Genomic DNA, 21,645 nt, shown 5'->3' on the forward strand with positions numbered 1-21,645 from the left:
GCAACCAAGGCACACAAATTTCAAAAAGAAATAGTTCGAATAAGCAGGCACAATAAGCCTTTAACCAGAAATTCCTGGCTCAGAAGGGCAGAATCTAGCCTCTCCTCCCAAAAGAGTACAGACCACAAACTTTCTTAATGAAAAATAACTGGCCTGAAGCCCAAGTGCTTTAACCAAAACTAATACAGTTTTAGAATAACAGACACTGAGTCTTCAATCAGCAATTCCCAACTTAGAAGGATGCAAGCTACCTGTCCTGCCACAACAGTGCAGACCACAAACCTTCTTAATGTAACACAACTGGTCTTGAGCCCAAGTGCTTAAACCAAAAGGCTTAGAGTAACAGTTACAATTTAATCAGGTTACTACCAAGCAGTAATAAATGGAGCAGAATAAATACAATTGGGTACTTTTAAGAAGAGGCAAAAACAAAATAAAGTGCAATTTTTTTAAGTTAAGTGCAAGGAGAGAGGAAGAAGGAGCAGAAGAAAAATTCAAGGTTAAGAACCTAAGTGGGTTAGCCTTCTCAAATGCTCTCTCTGTATTAAGTAGAGTGAACACCAGACTGGGTGGGGTGTCCCAGATCAAATTTACAGTAGGGGCAGGTAATTGCAAAGCCACCACAATGCCAGAAAATATATATAATAATTCAGTCAGGCAGAATTAAGACAATGCAGAACTCTGAAAGGTTAAAATGCCAAGAAATATACTTATCAATCAAGAGATATATTTCCAGATTGCTTGAGAATCACACTGCAGACAGAATACCAGGAGTTTTCAACAGTCTATGCAGGAATTTACAAACAGAAACTATTTTTAAATCAGCAAGCATTGAAGCAATCAGATAACACAAAAGCTGTTAGACCAGTTTTATAAACTTCACCACAGGAATAGGGGGGAAGCAGTTTCAGGACAGATGAGAAACAGAAAACAATGCAGTTTCAGGACAGATGAAAAACAGAAAACAATGACAGAAAATATATAAAAACTTCTCTCTCTCAGACTCCTTTATTACTGGCCTGTCCAATCCTCAGCCATCAGTATGTAATCCTCTGCAAGCAGTCTAAACAGAATTCCCCTTTTTCTTTACTCTTTTTTATGCCTTACTTTATGAAAGGCCCACCCATGTGAAGTTCAGATATACAACACCATTGCCACTGCAAAGTTCCATCTCACTAGCACCTCATTTTTTATTATGCTGACTTTATTCTTCATTCTTGTTTTCTTAGCATCTTGGTTAGCGCCTGGCACCCTATTTCTATATTGCAGTGCTTTCTATATCCCATGTGTCTTCTACTCATGTTTCAGTGCATGACTTTATGACATTTCTATTTTTTTCATCCCTGTGTTTTCCTTTATTTACCCATCCATCCATCCATCCATCCATCCATCCATCCATCCATCCATCCATCCAGTCCACGTAAATGGTACCTATATATATAGCATCTCTGCAGTACCTGTCAAGATGCAAGTCCTAGTTATAAAATGAAATAACTTAAATCTACAGGTTTTCTGCTCTCCCAACTCCTATGAGCAGCTGAAATTACATGACAAGACATCATCATTCATTTTCAGATCAGCTGTATATCAAAAGTCTATTTGCAAAGGGAAAATCCCAAAATAGATTAGTCAGTCCATAGCCTTGTATTACAAATAAACAGTTATTAAATCTATTTTTTTTTTTTGTTTTTCCCTAGATATAGTGAACTTTTTCCTAAATGAAAGTGCAGGGCATCATTAAGAATGCTCAAACTGACTTTTACATGCACTTTCTCAATGATGTCATCATCTAGGGCAAGCCTTCTAAACCAGCCAAATTATTCTACCATTTACAGCAAGTCTCTATTAAGAAGAAACAGTAAAAGCAACCTGTATTGATTTTCTGTGATGAGATGTAGGTGAAACAAATCATAACATGCAAAATAGACCCACTGCATGCTGTGACTGACAGATATACTACAAAGAAGAAAGGAGGCAACAAATTATTTTTTCACTTATTTATTGACATTTGATTACGGGGAACGCCTGGCTGGGTAGAAGCCCATTTTCAGTGAAAGCCCAGGGAGAAAAGCTCCTAACTAATACAAAACATTTTAAGAAAAATAATTATACAATCATCAAAAATAAAACCAAAACATCTGCAGTTTAAATAATTATAGCAAATAAGACATATTATAAAAAACACTGGTTAAGACTGGTTAAAATTATAAAAAGATTGGTCAACATATACATTGGTATTAGAGAAAAATGTTACAGGGATGTGGTACAACTAACTGTAGCAGTCATACTGCTCAACAATTTTGCTCATGAATTCTGGAAAAAGCAAATAATGATGGTAGACAAAGGGCCAAAAATCAGAAACAACTGAAATATTTCTATAAGACACTTAAAAGCTCATGGAGGAGTAAGTTTCATATTAACATACATTTTCTGAACAATAAGAAGTATTAATTAACTGTAATCTTCCTTAGCAGAAAAACAAAACATTTTATGCAAGACAGGACAAAAAAAAACATGGGGTAAAATCAGGGACATTTTACAAAATGGGTGACAGTTGATAGTTATGATAGCAGTGAGAAGAAACTTTCGCTTGAAGGAAAAGTGAGAAAGTTCTGCAGTGACAGCCAAAAAGAAGTGAGCACCTGAGTTTAAGGATAGAAACTGTAAAAGTTTTAATGGCAAAAACTGATCTGAATTTTGAAATTTAAACTGTGTTTTGAGACAGACAGAGGAGAATTGAAGATAGTACATGGTGCATTAAGAGTATTTGCAATAAATCTTCATTAATTTAGAAGGAAGAGTGATTATTCCTGTATACCTCTACAGTGCCATTTTGGGTGATTAGAAGGAAGAGCTTGCAGAAAAAAAGCCCTCTACTGCTCTAATAGCATAACACTTTTAGGAAACAAACTAATCCATAACCAGCATATGAATATTTTCTTTTGAGCTGGACACTTCACTTTGATGCTCTGCTTGCCATATAACATGGACGCCATTGCTTCAAATCACCTCAGCTATTACAGTATACCAGCACTCCAAAGTTGACTAATTTTCATGTAGATTCTCCAGATGATTGCATGAAATTGCATATTTCTTCTTTACAAGGTCACAGTGAGTGCTGTCTTTACCGTAAAACTACTGTGGCTGCTAGCTTCTCAGTACATGCATGGTTTATATTCTGAGACAAGAGATGTGGTGTCAGTACACATGAACTAATAAAGTACAGCTACCCTTTTAATGGCAGTCAAACCTTTCACTATTTTCTTGCTTTTGCAGGAAAGGTGGGAACCATTCAGTGACTCAGGATTCAAAAAGTAAATTCACACAACATATATGCATAAATAAATATGCAAGTAAAAAAACATGTACCTCTTTCTTTCTTTCCCATATTAGATGTTAAAGTTTTGCATGGGATAGCAGCTGGACAGTCACACACTGATCCAAGGTTAAGAAGATAAATTATAATAATATATAATTTATTCCAGATTATTTCAGTAACAAAGTTTTGTTTTTGGTTGTCTATTTAGGCAGTTAAGTGCTTAATCCACAGCTGTCTCAGAGAGCAGGCTTGCATTGTTCCTTTTCTGCAAGCTATGATGCCTGATAAGCTGATTCTCAAAGTGCCATGATTAACCGCAGTAAAAAAGTATATAGGAAATGGCAAATCAAACAAGAATTAGTGCAGGTCGGGAACCCATAGCTAAGTAACTTTATGTGTGGAAAGCATGCTTTATAAAAGTAGCTATTTCAACACATAGTTCAAAATCAGTGTCAAGGAAAGACATAACTAAATCCCCATTATGTGTTTTTAGGGTACATTAAATAGTGTGCAGATTAAAATACTACCTCAGCTTGCTTACTTCTCTAAATGGTCTTCCTGTGGTCTAAATGCCAGTGCAGTTTCCCACTAGCATGTACCTGATGCAGTTCTTGTGATCAGTCATTCTGTAATTAACTGAAAAGTAAAATCAGAACAGCTTTATTTTGACAAAACTGGTGAATCAAAATAAGCAGTCCATTTTTACAGGAAAATAGTAAAATGAAATTGCTCTCACAGAAGTCCCTGTTTACTAATATATTATTGCATAGAGAACATTGAGTTCTGGTCATGATTTTATTAATTTCTTATTAAAAGCTTTAATTTCTTTTTGCTTAACAAACTATTTTCTTTACATAGCCCCACTAAGTATTTTAGAGTAATTCATCATCTCTTACTAGATTCCCATAAAGCACAGGATGTAGGTGACTGTCAGTTTAATTACTTCAAAACTTTTGGGCTTCTAATGCTATGGCGGGAATGGACCTCATTCATATATCAAGGTATAATTAAAGTTCATGAAATCAGTATTGTTTAAATATTTTATGTTAACCAGAAGTGCTCCTTGCAGCATCTGCAATGTGCCCAGAACTGACTCCTTTCGCAGCTCATACTGACATATATCAGCAGTATATCTAAATACTACTGTAAATTCTTTTTTATTAAATCCATTGTTCCTGCTAGTATTGGAACTAGCTGGGTATTTTTCTTCCACATTGTTCTTATTTGTGATTGCAAATCTTGATATTTTCATGATTTTGCATTTCTCTGTACATGAGACACTGTAATCATTAGGTACAGCAATTTCAATGATGAATGCTACTTTTCTCTTTTTTTCATAGACTGCTATATCTGTTTTTTTTTCATCTATTTTTTGAATAGTTGGTAATAGGTAACCCACATAATGTACACTTCATCATTCTGTATAATTCTTTGTGTTTCATGTTTCTTTGGTCTTCAGCTACTTATATATTGTGGTGTTTGCACAATCTCCAATGCCACAATCTTGCCAAATTATTGTGCCTTTCAGTGTACAGGCCCTCGGCCACTAGCATAGCACACCCAGCAACAAGATGTGCACCTGTTTTCAATTCTTTTTTACACAACATACATTTGTCTGTTTCTCCCAGATGTTCAATGGACATTGTAAACCAACGTGTATGTAGTTCACTATCCTGGGCTCCATTATCAACCTTTCCCTTTCCTGCTTACTACCTGAATGCTTCTGCTAAACTAAGCAGAGATTTCATCTTAGACTTCCTCTCCTCATGTTGTAAAACTTTTACTATGTTTAGATCTGACAAGGTCAGCAGAATTGTATGTAGTCCCACAATTCCAGATCTATACATATAATTAATTTCAAGGATGCCCGTAGCAAGGGATATATATAATCTTAGTATGCACTGACTTTTATATGTCATTTGATAAGTGTGAAACATTTTTCCTTGTTTTTCTGTCCAACTAATCTGATACCTTTTGGACCAATCAATTGATAAATCGGTCATAGGTGACAGTAAAGAAAGAATGTGCAGAATAAATTAAAATGTGTTTAAGCAAATAGTTCAGTAACATGCCACCCAAATTAGTTTAAAAAATGGATCAGCACTACAGAGCAACTGAAAAACATGTTTAAAAAGGCAATTGCATAAGGACTTTGGGCCAGTTTCTAATAATGTGACAAATCTTATTTACTGTCTCATTCAACTGCTGTATGACCTGCTTACTGTGCGCATGACACATCAAACACATATTGTAAACATTGGCTAGCCACTACAGTAGTACAAATGAATGACGAAGGGCAATTTCAATTTGTATAAAACTGAAATTATAAGGTTACTGAAGAAGTTTCAATGGGAAATTTGAGATTACTCTGTCTGAAGCAAATTATAAGGAAAATTTTCCTTAGCTTTTTTTTTTTTTTTAAGGAAAAAATCTGAAGTATACATGTTGACAGAGATATTAATCCAGATAGAAAACATGATTATACTATTAAGTTTTTTACTTTTTCTTATTTGGAGGGTAGTACAGACAGTAAAGCAAATACTACTATTTGGATCACCAAATTTTAAAATGCGCACTGTTTATTATGGTCAGTGCCGGGGAAATTCTCCGTTTTGCCGAATGTAGTGATTATAGATTCGATTACATTAAGTAAGCAGGTTTGAGGGGGTGCCTTTGCATGTGACGTAGGTACGAAGAGATATGACTCTCACGCGAATGTCAAATTCAAATTATGTTTCAAATTAATTTTTTCCTTAGTGCAGGCAGAATTTGAACACCTGATGTTCATGACTGAGGCATGAAACCCCTACTAGAGTCTAATTAATTACGATCTAAGTAATACATTCTTTTTAACTTATAGCAGAAGGCAAAAGGCATGCAATAAAACAGAAACACAATAACTACTAATCAAAAAAAAAAATATATATATATATATATATATATATATATGTACACACACACACACACACACACACACACACACACACACACACACACACACACACACACACACACACACACACACATATATGGGTCTACTTTGACCCATCAAAATTACAGTTCAGCAAACTGCAATTTACCCTGAGTCTGTTTTCACAAAAGTGCACTTATCCGAAAATGCAATTTTGCGAAAACTGGTTCAGCGAAGAGAGGTCACTGGTTATGGGATCCTGTGGTAATGCAGGCATGGTGTTTCCTCAGTGGTATATGGGAGGGGAATTTGTTGTTGTAGATTGTGGTACAGTGAGGAAAGGGGAATATTCCCTTTTCCCCAGTGTAGCATGATCTCGGAGTTAGTATATATAAGTAGCAGGGGTGTAGGGAGTGCAGGGGGGCTTGCATCCTGCATAAATGTGTTTAGTGTATTTTTTTGTTTTGTTTTTGTTTCGGTGAATCCTTTTTCACAAAAGTACAATTTTGGATAAATGCACTTTCGCGAAAATGGAGTCAGGAAATTGCAGTTCGCTGAAATGTAATTTCAATGGGTCAGCATAGACTCATACACACACACACATACACACACACACACACACACACACACACACACACACACACACACACACACACACACACACTCATTTTATATATATATATATATATATATATATATATATATATATATATATAGTTACTTAGATTTTATATATATATATACACATATATATATATATATATACACATATATATATATATATATATATATATATATATTTATATATATATATATATATATATATATATATATATTTTATATATATATATATATATATATATATATATATATATATATATGTAGGCCGGGATTCACTAATCCTCTGTGTAAGACTAAATAAGTCGTAAACCGAAACTGCAGCCTAAGAGGGAGACGTCAGTGCACCATGCATATTCATGAGGGTGCGCTGACTCAACTCTAAGGCTAACACAGAACATGCACGAGTGCAGGGGGCATGTCGGACTGCCAAGCAGTCCAAAAATCCACGCACCTGCAAGTCCCTCAATCGGCAAATGTCAACTGACATGAGCGAGTCCGCTCAAATGTGTACATACCCAACACTACACTCCCCTACATTCTAAACCCCTGTACAATTATAAAATGTAAAACTTTTATTTATTTATTTTTTTATTATTCCCGATATAGCTGCTCGTATTTGCGTGTGCTTCCGCGGGTTTGCCCATTGCTTATCTACAGTTAGCAGTTTAGACATCGAAGAGGATAATAAAAAACTTATATGCATATTAAGCCAAATAGCAATAGCATAGTGGTAGAGCTTTCGCACAAAGAAGAAGCATTCCCGGTTCGAGTCCCACCACTCCCGTTTCTATTTTCTATTGGAAATCTGTATATAAAAATAATTCCTGACATTTATCTTTTAAATTTTAGTAAAAAGCATTGAAATGGCCTATGTAGTAGTGAACGAATTATATATATATATATATATATATATATATATATATATATATATATATATATATGTATATATATATATAAAGGTGAAATGGTTATGCATACTGATGAATGCATAAGTAACGTATCTTAAGCAATGTGAAGCACTGCTAAGCAAGGTTTACCAGTATTAAGTATATTTAAGTATAATTGATCATAGCTTAGCACTGCTTTAACTAGCGCAATAGCTTTGCGTGGACCTGCCCATCAGGCCAACCAGCGCAAACAGAACATGTTTGCACGTAGCTGTGCACCACGCTAACTAGCGCAACATCGGGCAACGTCAGGCAATGTAGAGCACCGTAGAGCAATGTTGGGCAAAGTTGATCAAAGTCACCTAAACACTGCCACACCTCCTAGCCGGTCTGGCCAGTAGTAAAATAAAAAGCAATGACAGGCCTTGAACCTGGGATACTGTGCACCATAATCATAGTACTGAACCACTAAGCCATGCCATCTTTTCATAAGCATTCACTTTCAACACACACATACTTATCAATGGAAGTTTACCCATTGCTAAGCAGGTGTGCCTTCAGCTGAGTTTTTTCAAAACTGGCCAATCACAAATAAGTGCGGGAGATGATGCATATTTAAGCTCCATAGGTGGGAATACTTGCCATAACTGGATGTAGCTCCCATCTGCAGGCAGCAATGGCAGGTGCTGGAGAGGGCTCTCGTTTTCGAGCACAACATTGGGGCATTGAGGAGTCAAAAGTAATGGTTTGGCTCCTTGTCCATAATCATGAGGATAGACTCATGTGGGGCCAGTACCAGGGCACCCAATACAAAGTGGAAGCCTGGGACCATCTAGCTCATGAACTCACCAGTGCCACAGGTGTCCCTCGGACTAGTGAGCAGGTCAGACACCACCACGCAGACCTGAAGAGACACAAGGTGGGTCAACTGGACCAGTGGATCCAGGAGGCCCATGAGATGGAAAATGCCCCACTTCTGAGTAAGTAGCCATGGAATTAAGTATGTAAGAATTGCTATTCTAGTCTATACTATGGATAGGTATGTCTCAATATCACTTTATTGACTTCACAGCTGCAGGTGTCCGTGCTGCGAATCAGCAAGCCTATGCGAATAGGCTGCTAAGGCTGCACCACCAGGCAGGTTAGTAATTATCCGGCTTGTACTGTTATGTAAAATAAATGAGAGAGCGTGAAAAAAGTGTTTTAACACAATAAACAAAGGTATAATAATTCTCTAATAATTATTCTGCATGTACTGTTATATAAAATAAATGAGAGAGCCTCTAGAAAAGTGTTATAAGTCTTTAATAAAGGTATAATTCCTGGAGTGTGTCTGTGTCATTTTCTTTGATATGCTGTTGTACTCTTGCATTATAGAAATAGTACTGCTCTATTAAGCGCTGTTAACACACAGTTGGGTAGGCCCATATAAAGTGGATGAAGGGAGTGCCAGTAGCTTTTAAGCATATTTACATTCCTCAACTGTTGGTTTATGCCCAACATGTACAGGTTAATCTGGCACATGAGTAGCTTGGTATTGTGTTCCCCAGAAATGTCATTGTGCTGGCAGAAATGTAGGGAGCTGTTAACATATAACTGATAATTTCACCTAAACATATCTAGATAAGTATAGGAAAATAGAGCTGTCAGTGTACCATCTCAGCAGTAATGTGTCTGAGCAACTCACAAAATATAGATTCATAGATTAGTACTAGGCTAACTGCCCTTGTGGGCTATTTTAAGCCTAACCAATGTGAGATTCAAACCCTGTACCTTGAGTTTGTAAGGTAAACACCATAACCATTAGGCCATCCTCCCTCAGTAACATCTGCATCCCGGACATTTTGTATGTCAGATACAGCCCATGTATGTAAAGATCTAGCAAAACCCATTTCCCAAGTTAAGGACAATTGAGTAGTGTAATAATACATGTAGGAGACATATAACTGCAGTTAATAGGAATGTAGTGTAAACTAGGATATATAAGTTGTTAATGAAGCTATCATTTTCCACCCTACTGTATGTGCATAAAAAATGCAATTCCACACCTCAATGGGTATGTCTAATCTCAAAACATTTGTTGGGACATATGTCCTATTGGTTTATAAATATCTGCATTTATTTCGATGCATGTGCCCTGTTCAAATACCACAATATTGGTGGCCTGTTGCTATCAATTAAACCTGCATGCTGTTGTAATGTCCACTGTTGTTCTATATATGCATGTGTCATGCTTGCTGTTCAACTGTTGGAACTCTGGTGTGTTGGGTTAATGGGAATACTTCTGCATGCTGTTATAACTAATTGAGAATGCTATTGACTGTTACTAACCCATATATTCATTAAATCCTCCTAAACATAGAATGTATGGGAAGGCCGGTCCCAGCGGATCCACCTGACCCACCTCAGCTGGCAATGGCACCTGGCACCAGCTCGTCCAGTGCCCAGCCTGGGACCTCCTCCTCCATTGGCCCTGTGCCAACTTCGGTTGGAAGTGCTGCAGGAGATGGGACTCGTCTCCCCCAGTGCAAGCTTAGGTGGAGGAGGGCCACCTATCACCATCCAAATGGTCCGGGATGTGGTGCGTAGGGAGATCGAGCGTTCTGTCGCTGATCCTCTACGCCAGCTTGAGGCACGAGTGGCGCGACTCATGTGTGATCCTGCCCCTCCTATGCAGCCCCCAGCACAGCCACCCTCTGGGCTGTGAAGGTGCAGTGGTGACTGCCCATGGGTGGGGATCTCAGTTCCACTGTTGTCATCTGTGGGCTCATGGGCTTGCGATTTCCAAACATCCTTTCCCGTCAATAGTGTTGACCCACCACATGTGTCATATTCCGCCCCTGTATGCATCTTGCTTGTCTTGTCTGTTTACCTCCCTAACCTACCTCCCCAAATATACCTACTTCCCCTAAACCACATTACACTCTCACCTAAAAAAAAAAAAAAAGGCAATCTGCTCCCAAAAAAATTATGCCCCATACATAGCTGCCCATTTTGCACACATGTCCACTGGACACATAAACTGATATTTAGTTGGCAGTACAACATACTTTGTTGTCCTCACCCCTCTCTCAGGGGTGGAAGGTTTCATATTCCCCTCCAAATTTATTGCATATGCACATCTGTTGCTCTTCAAGAAATAGGCAGCTATGGACCTTCCCAACACCCATCCTGCACATCCCGAGCTGTTTTCCCTACTGTCTTTCCCTCTTTGTGCCCCTTATTCACCGCTTTCCTATCTCCCCATTTTCTTTTCTTTCAAAGAAATGAGCGTGGGGGTTAGCAGGAGTAAGCACTATTAAGCAGTAGTAAGTGGGTTTGCGCGAGTGTACACTTGTGTGCGCTTAGCTAAGCATTGCTAAGCATTGCGCAAACCCACGGAAACCCACTTACAACTGCTTAAAAGTGCCTTAGTCACTCTGTACGCCAGGGCCTTTGTTCTGCTCAGCAGCAAAATAAAACACCTGTGTCAGTCTCGAACCCCAGACCTTGGACAAACTAGACTGCATGAAGTACCACTAAGCCACTGTAGACATACAACAAGTTGGTGCTGAAATAAATATATCATGCATCAGAATGAGTGAATGTAAAGGAAAAATAGGAATGCCATAACACAAAACTTGTTCTGTGGAACTTTACCAGCAGTTGTTGTGGAATTGCATTATGTGACTGTGATAAGAGAACCAGCCATTCTAGCAGGAAATAATGTTACAGCAGCACTTTACAACCCACACACAGTATCATAGCAGGACATACAGTGGCATATCTGATTAGGGCAGAGGACATACATCCCAACGGTGACTACTTTTCAGGGATGTCCCTGATTTTGAAACATATGTTAGCTGTGTCCCTCTGAATCCCCTCTGAAAAGTACTGACATTAGGCAGAAAGGTGGGATATTACACTTAATGAATAATGACAATAATAAGAGTTAGACACTGCATGTACTTCAGAAAAGGTGTAGTAACCCATATGAACTGGTTCTCTCAAACTCTCCACTTACTGTCTCTATTATTTGGAAGGTATACCTCACTTTTACCTACCTTTCCCTGACTCTGTTCAACTATGTACCTGAGTGTTTCAGAGGCCTGGCAGAGGCAGAAACACACAGGCATATCAGCTTTTCTTCTGTTACACACTGTGCAAATAGCTTTGAAAGGAGTTCCACAAGCATACCCTTATGTAGGAGTACAACACTGAAATACCAAAGGATGTAGCCATGTACTGGTAGCAACTTACTGTAACAATGGCATTGTACCAGTGCTAAAAAGACCTGTGTGTTACACAGACAAAGAATAACAGGCTACCATCTGGCTACCATCTGGATAGGTCCACAGTTGAGAGCTATGCAGGCAGACTACTTGCCTTGATAAACTAACAGGTACACAGCAACCCTTTAAGTCCAGCAAGATAACATTCACACAATAAACCATAATGCTCTCTGTACGTCTGCATCCCTACCCAAATGTACAATATACCTGTGTGTTCAGGGTCTACCAAGGATGTAGGTAGGCATACGCAGTACTGGAATTGTCCAATTTTCATGAGCAGCCTGTGCTAATGTCAACACTAAAAAAGCACAAACTGTTCAGAAGTGAGTACATTAATATTCACAGAATAGCAGTTCACAAACAGTTCATGTGCCAAAAGAATACATCTCAATAACTACTTTTGTATGGCAGTTAATTGTATAAGTAGAAAAGAAACTACATACTCCCATGTATCTTGTGTTAGCATTTGCAGGGGTGAGTACAATTCTACACTGACAAGTGTGTACTGGAAGTGGCAACATTCAGGTCTGAGTACAACATTTAAATCACTGGCTACACCCCTAGCTTCAGATATAAGAACTATACCAACCTTCTGACTTAAACAATGGTGTCCACAGCAAACAAATATGAGCCCCACTTTGGAAAGCTGAAAGGGCTACGCCTACCTGACTTAGCAATTTATAGCATTGGGTTGCTATGACAGTGAGTACTGCAATTACCACACAGCAGGCTGCATGCAATTACCAAATGGTAGCCACCAATTGGTGCAGAGGCCATCACATGCACATGTGCAGATACCTATAAAAGCAGGCTGTACTTGCTGCCCACACACGCAATCACTCCACTGCAGACACTGAGAGAGACAGAGAGGGAGACAGAGAGAGAGAGAGAGACATTAACAGCAAAAGCAAACTCAAAAGCAAAAGGAACACGGAAATTAATAATACCAACACATACAAAGAAAAGGTATGTAACAGATATGTATTTACTGGCATGTAGTAGATGTTTTTGAAGAGTACTCTACATACTTTGAAACATCCGTATGTGGCAGCAGTACGTATCTATGCACAGATGTCCAGCATAACTACTGCCATGGACAAATCAGTGTGTAGCTGTGTGCAGGGGGACATAACTGTGACATATGTAGCTCAGCATTAAATGTCAAACATCTTATCCATGTTAGCTGTGTTCTGTACAGTAGTGTGGACAATGGCTGTTTGGGGGAGTAGCGCAAACAGCTATATAAACATGGATGTGACAGAGTAACACATGCATGATAGTCATATTAATGTGTAGCTTAGCATTGGCAACTGCTGTACCAGGCTAGTAAGTTAATCTAGCATTTGTAGCTATATACACACCTTCTAATATTACTGTGTGCTCACATGAGACACCTGTTCATGTTGCAGCAAGGCCCAACAGGTCAGCCGTGAGGTCCAGGGACTTACAACAGTGTGGACCTTGTGTGTGTATGGCACACACATATGGAGAGATATATATGTGTCAGACATATTAACATCTGTACATGTGCATAGAGCAAGGGACATACTGCAACTGTATGTGGAGAGTGGACATATATATGTTGGTGAAGGTTGTTATGTGCATATTTGTATGTAGATTGTAGTGTGTGGCAAACAAGACAGCATACAGTGCTGGTATATGACATGCGGTGGTTAAACACTGTGGGTGTGATTTGTTAAGTTTGCAATGTTGCCGCCAGTGAGGCTTGCTAAAGCTACATGGGCTAAGAACACCTTCAATGCATTTCTCACAAGACTGTGCAATATCATTACTTTACTGTATACCTCACATCCTTTGCATAATTGATATTCCCACCGTGAAAGGTGGACTGTATATGTGCCTATATGTATATGTATAGGTACACCAATGGATGTGTATATGTATGTATGTGTGTGTATATATATATATATATATATATATATATATATATATATATATATATATATATATATATATGGAGAGAGAGAGAGACAGAGTCATATATAGTGAGACAGATGCCTGGTGTCAAACCCATGCTGTAAAGCTATAAGCCAACTAAAGCATAGTCATCCACTTTTACAAAACATAGTATCCCCACAGTACAACATAGGTAATAGCCCCCAACATGTTGAACAGGTATAAACCCTCACTCACACTATTCAATAGAAACCGTAATGAATGTGTGTGACAAGGATGACCTAGGCCAGGGATCACTGCAGTGGCTGGGCTTGTCACAAGCATACAGATGTGACCTAAGGTCTGGAAAGCAGCAGCACACTCTGGCAAAGATAACGTATGTGTTCATGGAGAAAGCAGGGTTCCCACCTATGAAATAATTGAGGTCACATGTACGTATATGTATTTGGCACACAGCTACCTGACAAGTACAATGCACATACTGTTGTCATTGTGATATATCATACAGTAGTAAAAGCAAAACCCACAACACATTGACCAACAGTGTCACTCACATAGAGCACACACACACTCACCAAGTGGATGTTTCAAACCCCAACCTAACTACTTTCTGATATTAGAGCTGTACATATAAACACAACGTGCTATACACATTACTGGGGTTTCCTGTTTCCATAGCTAAATTTGTAGGATGGTGACATCATCAGACTTGACAAAGATAAGTATACCACTTTTAGGGTGTTTTAGTAGTCTCCAAAAAGGTTGCTCCTCTCCCAGGAAATCACACTTGTCAAGTGCAGGATTCAAACCCTACATAACTACTTAATGATATTAGAGTGGTATGCACTAACATGACGCGCTATACACATTACTGGGAGTTTTTTCCACAGGTATATTTGTTGGATGGTGACATCATCAGACATGACAAAGAAAGTATACCACTTTTAAGGTGTTTTAGTAGTCTCCAAAAAGGTTGCTCCACTCCAAGAAGATTACACACAAACACAGTTGTCAAGTGCAGGATTCAAACCCCTACTTAACTACTTTAGGATACTAGAAGAGTACACATTAACACAACACGCTATACACATTATTGGGAGTTCTCTTTTCCACAGGTATATTTGTAGGATGGTGACATCATCAGACTTGACAAAGATATGTATATCACTTTTAAGGTGGTTTAGTAGTCTCCAAAAAGGTTGCTTCTTTTCAAGGAAATACACACACGTCAAGTGCAAGATTCAAACCCCTACCTAACTACTTTATGATACCAGAGGAGTACTCATTTATACGATGGGCTATACACATTATGGGGTGCTATCTTCCACAGGTATATTTGTAGGATGGTGACATCATCAGACTAAACAAAGTGGGTTACATTAGGTGACATTAAGTGGGCTACATAGAAGGAATTTCTAAACACTTTGGCCATGTGATCATCAAAGGAGGGTTTACTATCTACCTGGGTCCCCAGGGCCATAATTACTTTCTCCGTACATACTGGATTACCACCTATGTGGTAATTTGTGTGCACTTTGTTTTACCCAAAGGGGATGACTATGCATTCTTTGGCATTCTGCTTGAGGGCATTGTTTTGACACCAGGTATCTGTCTCTGTAAGACCCATCTGGAGGATGTCAGTGTCAGCCATAGAGTCGATTATGGACCACAGTTAGCAGTCATCTGCAAACTTGTTCAGCCATACTCCTCCCATGCTTGCCTGTACCTCTGAGCAGTATCTACTGAACAGGTGGGGTCCCAGGGCCAAGACCTCTGGGATGCCATTTTGTGACTGGTTTAGACTCGGACATGGCACCCGCAACTCTGAACATGTGTGTTTGATCTGTGAGCCAGTTGGCCACCCATCCTGTGACATTGCTGTTAATGTTCAAGCTGGTAAGCTTGTCCATGATGACAGAGTGGGGAATGGTGTTGAAAGGCGATAGTGAGGTCTAGGTGGGCTGTGTGGACTACTTTCACCTCCATCTATGTCCTTGGTAACTGTTTCAAATAAGTCAACTAGGTTTAGGAAGCAGGATCTGCCTTTAACAAAGCCAAGTTGGGTAGAGTCCAGTGTCTGGAGGTCCCCGATGTCTCTGTTTATAGGTTCCATGATAATTTGCTCCATAGCTTTGCAGACCAGGCTGAGTAGGCCTATAGGTCAATGGTTTCCAGGTTCTGTTGTGGCACTCCCTTTGTGGAGCTGGAACACTGTTGGTGTATGCCATTCTTTGGGTACATAGCCTGTGGTAAGGTTGAGTCTGGACAGTGAATGTAGGTGAGGGTGTAGTTCCTTTTGGGGCTTGTGTAAGACACAGCTTGGGACACCATCTAGTCCAATTGATGCTGTGTTCTTAGCTTTGGAGAGGGCTGTTTTTACCTGCATGTCCATGATGTCTGGGGCTCTGCATTCTTCTGGGATGGACACAGGCCCTTTTGGGGGTGATGGGGGGGGTTTGCATTGAACTTGTCCCCTTGGATGCTGGCAATGTAAGTTGGTTCAGTGTATTTATTGCCATTTTGCAGTAGCTGAAAGCATATTTGGAAGTTGCCACCTAAACGGTATAGCTAACGAAGGCTTTGTGGTTGTTATATTTACATTCCTTGGCAATTTGTCTTTAGAAACTGGCCTTGGATTATTTTATGAGTGATCATTGTTTTTTCCTAATAATGATCAGTGATGCCTTTCCTTTTGAGAAGTTTGCTCTATCATGTGTTCGTTTCCTCCTTCTGTTGTATAGCTTATTTATGGGCAACGACCACCAGATTGGTTTCTTATTTCTGGAGGAGTGCATCTTGGTTTTATTTGGGATGTCACAATCCATGCATCCCTGTAGATGCTCATAGAATGCACTTGTAAATGATTCGGCAGATTGTATAGCATTATCCTATAGCAAGGGGGCTTTGGAACTTTCCACTTTGGTCTTGGGAAGTGTGCAGTTTGCTTTTGAAAATGTCTTCACATTGGTTTCCTTGACTGGGGGGGGGGGGTGTGTGGATGTCCGGTGTGATTACTTTATGATCTGATATTACCAGCATGGGGTTTATCTCTGTTGTGGAACACTGGTACCCCATGCTGGTGATGATCAGGTCCAGTATGTTGCCACCTCTAGTGGGTGTGATGAGCAGCTGTTCCAGGGCGTTTGAGTTTTTAAACTCTAGGAAACATTGGGCAAAGGACATTGTACACAATGTAATTCTCCCACTCAATGTTTGGGTAGTTGTAATCTCCTCATATAATGGTGTTTGGTAGGACCTTTATATTTTCCACTGTTCTCAGGAATACTGAGTGAGGTTCCTGAGACAAGGTAGATGATCGGTAGCAGGCTATAATCTGATAAGTAGCTTTGCCCAATGTTAGGTGCACTTGCATGGTCTCCAAGGCCTCATGCTGTGCCACTAACCTGAAGGTGTGGGCATCCATAAGGTAAATGGATACACCCCTTCTTTTTGTATTTCACTCTGGGTTTTGTGGCTGAAGAGCAGAGGGATTGTGAGTGTTTTATGTGGAGCATGTCCAACAGCTCTGTGTTTGACATAGCTTTGTATGTTAGGCGGAGATCACCTCTGAGTAGGCAATATGTGAGAGAGTACAGCTGGAGCATTTTGAAACGGTCTCTGTATGGCATGTATTTCAGGCCGCTAATGCTCTTTATTGATATTGATATTCATTGATATTTATGACATAGCAAAAGAAAGCTTCATAGTTCTCTGTGGACTGTGACAATATTTTTGCCAGAACATGGATTGGATAATATTAGGAGTGCTCATTGATTATTGATGATACTGATCGGCGCTTATTGATCTTCTTTGAATTTTCACTTTCTTTGAACAACTTAAGTACTTGTAGTACATAGTTTGATTATGACAGGTGTCCAATATATTATATGGGTCTGTTTTCATATCACTGTGTGCACAAGGCAGGATTGGTGAATAGTGACAAGTTTCTGGGGTAAGAACTGCAACTGCCAGATATGTGTGGCCCACTGCTGTACTCAGACATGGCCTAAGTGCATGAGCATGCCCACTATGACCTTTCAGTATGTTGCTGACTGAAATTTGTTAAATTTGCTTAAGTGTGTGAGCATGCCCAGTATGGACATATATACTATATGTGTGTGAAAAATCAAGTTGGTTTTTACTTCAGGGCTCACCTTTGTGTTGCACATCGACAGGAAGCACGCTGTGCCTGCAGGGCTTCCATGAGTCACTTTGCATAGACTTATCCACATTTCTACATACAGGGGGGACAGCTATTATTTGTACATTTCTATCTGGGGGCATACCTGATTGTTACTGTGGGTGTACATAGGATGTGGGGTTCACCTGACACTTATACACATTTGCTATGCCTGCACTGCTATGTCAGGTACTCCATTTCAGTCTGTACTGTTGCCTATCATACTGGCTTGAGGCATACTACTGTACTACAGATCTTAGCTTCCAATTTCACGTATATTAGTTTGTAACATCATAGCCTACCCAACCCACATCACACTGCCTGGCCTGCTGTTATCTGTCTGCATAGGCCTGGGGTGATGTTCAGAGGGCATGTTATAGCATTTGTTTGTGTTTGCGTTAGTCTATAATTGTCCTGCTGTGTCTCTGCCAGTGAAATGCTGTCATGGCTTAGTGGTTCAATACTGTGACTATAGTGCACATCCTGAGTTTGAGCCCTGTCACTGCTCTTTATTTTCCTGCTGGGCAGACCTGACTGGTTAAGGAACAGTAAAGCAGATGTGAGCATGTTTACCCGACTTTGCTCGACTTTGCCTGACTTTGCCCAACATTGTCCAACGTTGCTCAACATTGCGCTAGTTTGCACGGTGCGCAGCTCCACACAGTTGTGCTTAAATATGCTAAACAGTGGTATAAGCTGCTTATCACTGCTTTATATTGCTTAAAACATGGCAATCATGCCTCAGGTGGTGCTGCAGGGCTGCCTATACTGGATGCACATAGTACACTCCCTATACATGTTTGAAAACAGGTAGCGTCAAGTTAGGCATCCCTTTTATTTAATGTGCGAGTCAGAGAGAGGTATAATTTCCAGGGTTCGTACTGAGCCAGTGTATGTGCCATGTGTTGCCTCTTTGCCAAGGCCATGGCATACTGGGCATGCCTCCTTCTGCCTACTGGGGCAGGCTCAGGTTTTTCCTCCTCCGAGTCACGCTGTGCCTGTGATGGCCTTGGCAATGGTGGGGGGCTGTTTGGCCCTGCCCCATGCTGTTCCTGCTGTAGCTGTTTTTGCAGGATCATATAGTGTAGCATGGCAAATACCATGACAATTTCGGTACATGTAGTTGATGAGTACTGCAAGGCTCCACCAGATGTGTCCATGCACCAGAATCGTGACTTGAGCATCCCAAACACATGCTCGATTACATTTTGTGTTTGTGCGCGTGCCTCATTATGGAGTTCTTGTTCAGGTGTGTGTGCATTTCTGATGGGTGTCATTAGCCATGGCTCCAGTGTGTATCCAGCATCCCCCACTAGATGACCGTCAGGGATGTCTCCACTGGCAAATGTCTGGTACAGCTGCATCAGTTGCCAGATATGAGAATCATGGTAGCTTCCAGGGCAGCCAGCACACACATTCAGTATTATGCCCTGGGCATCGCACATGACCTGGCAGTTGATGGAGGGGAAGCCCTTGCGGTTGATGTAGGCCCTACCCTGCTCACCGGCTGGTGCTTTGATGTGTATGTGTGTGCAGTCAATTGCACCCACTACCTCAGGGTATTCCGCTATTTGCTGGAAGAGACGCATATTGCTGGCCAATGCCTCACGGGAATTGGGGAAATATACATGCTCACCGACAAGTGCTGACATGGCATTCAGGAACTGGTGCAGTACCCTGGATGCTGATGCCTGTGAAATCCCCATCATATCACCAGTTGGTCTCTGGAAGGTACCTGTTGCTAGTATTCTTAGGCCAACACATACCTTGGTTTCCACTGGGATGGGTTCCCTTCTGTTGGTTCTGTGTGTGAGGCGTTGCCTGCACAGCTCAACAATTTGCTGCAGGAGGTCTCTATCCACTCTATTGTGCTCCACTATCTCCAGCTCATGTAGCCCCTGGTAGGTTACCCTCGGTCTGTACACTCTTCTCTGTCTCCTCAATGTGAGTTGCTCAGCAGCATTTGCAATGGCACCACCCGAAGCATCTTGCACATGTTGCCTTATAATAGCAATGGCAGCCCCTAACATTTTTTTGTCTGAGTTAAGCTTTTTAAGTTTTCACTCTCTTAGTTTACTGCAGTGTTGCAGTGTTTCTGAGAAAAACATGGGGGTCTGTTGTTTGCAGAGTTTTAAGTGCTGGGCTGGCTAGTGTACTGTCTGTGTAATTGGCTGATTCTGATTGATTTCACCTGGCAGCTCTGCTAGTTCTCCTTGGTTAACTTCCTACTACTTATTTTCCTTCCTTTTCCCTTTCTGTTTCCACAGGGGGCAGAGCCACGCAAACAAGCGCAAACATGCACACACGAGTGCACACATGCGCACACAGGCTTAGGCAGGCTTACACAGGCTTACACAGGTTTACAGGCATGCACACGCGCGCACACGGTGTAAGCACATTTGCAAGAAATTTCAGTGATATCCACAGCATACCAATGCCACAAAAACAAAAATACCTGCTGGGTACAAAACCAGTAAGAAACAAAAGGAACCACGTCCAAGGCTCTAGGCAGAAACTTTTAATCCAAATGCATCCAAATTCACCAACTAAGTGCTTTCACCATAACAAATGGCTTCTTCAGAGTGAGTGAAAAGCATCCATACCTTACATTAAATACTCAACCAATCATTCAATCATCCAATGAGAAACATTATTAAGCAATTATGCAATAATTACAAAAGTTTGAACCACTGAATGTGTCCACGCACAATAGAAAAAATATGTTATACATACCCTAACAAAAAAATATAATTAGAAAAACATCCTGTCTATATCCACGGCGTACACCTTCAGTTTCTGGGTTTCAGTTAAGACAACAGTAGACACGCCTCTTCCAATCCTGAGTAACTCACAGCAAACACAAGCCACTCTGCTCCAATAAGCTTACAGTCTTTCATACATACCCCCTCATGATGTCACCTATCTTCTACTCTACTACTCCCCTACTCCTACACTTACACTCTAGGGACATGGCTCACATGCCAGTGAAAATTGGGATTCACTATCCTTATCCTCATTTGCATAGGATTGCCTACTAATGCTTGGTTACATCTCTCATACTGAGCTTCCCCCTTAGCAACCACTACTCAGTAGCCATGTTGTCTTCAGCCTGCCATTCACCTGCATGGTAGAAGAATATTTTTAATAAGAATGCCTATTTCTGGCCTTTTTTTTTTTGGTTTTTAAAGCGCCGCACATTTGTGCGGTGCTGCGCTACTCTTAAACATCCAGAATCGGGGGAAAAATTATTTTTATTAATTTTCAACAGATACAAATGCCAATGGCCTTATATTTGGCCATTGGCATGCTTCCTCAACTGGATGCATCCTTTATTTGGAGCTGTCATAGCTCCATTTTGCTATTTGCAGAACAGTACTCTGTTACCAATGGAGTACATTTCTGCAAATAATTCTACTCTTCCACGGACAGGTTAGTGTTTCCTGGATCACAAATTTACCTCATTTGCATAGCTTTCAGCAGAAAATGAGGTAATTTGCATAACATAACACTGTCCATGCAAAAGTAGTTTTAGGAGCTCT

Source organism: Protopterus annectens, chromosome 9.part0 (genome assembly GCF_019279795.1).
Source record: "Protopterus annectens isolate FY-2018-M chromosome 9.part0, PAN1.0, whole genome shotgun sequence".
In the NCBI taxonomy this organism is placed as follows: Eukaryota; Metazoa; Chordata; order Ceratodontiformes; family Protopteridae; genus Protopterus; species Protopterus annectens.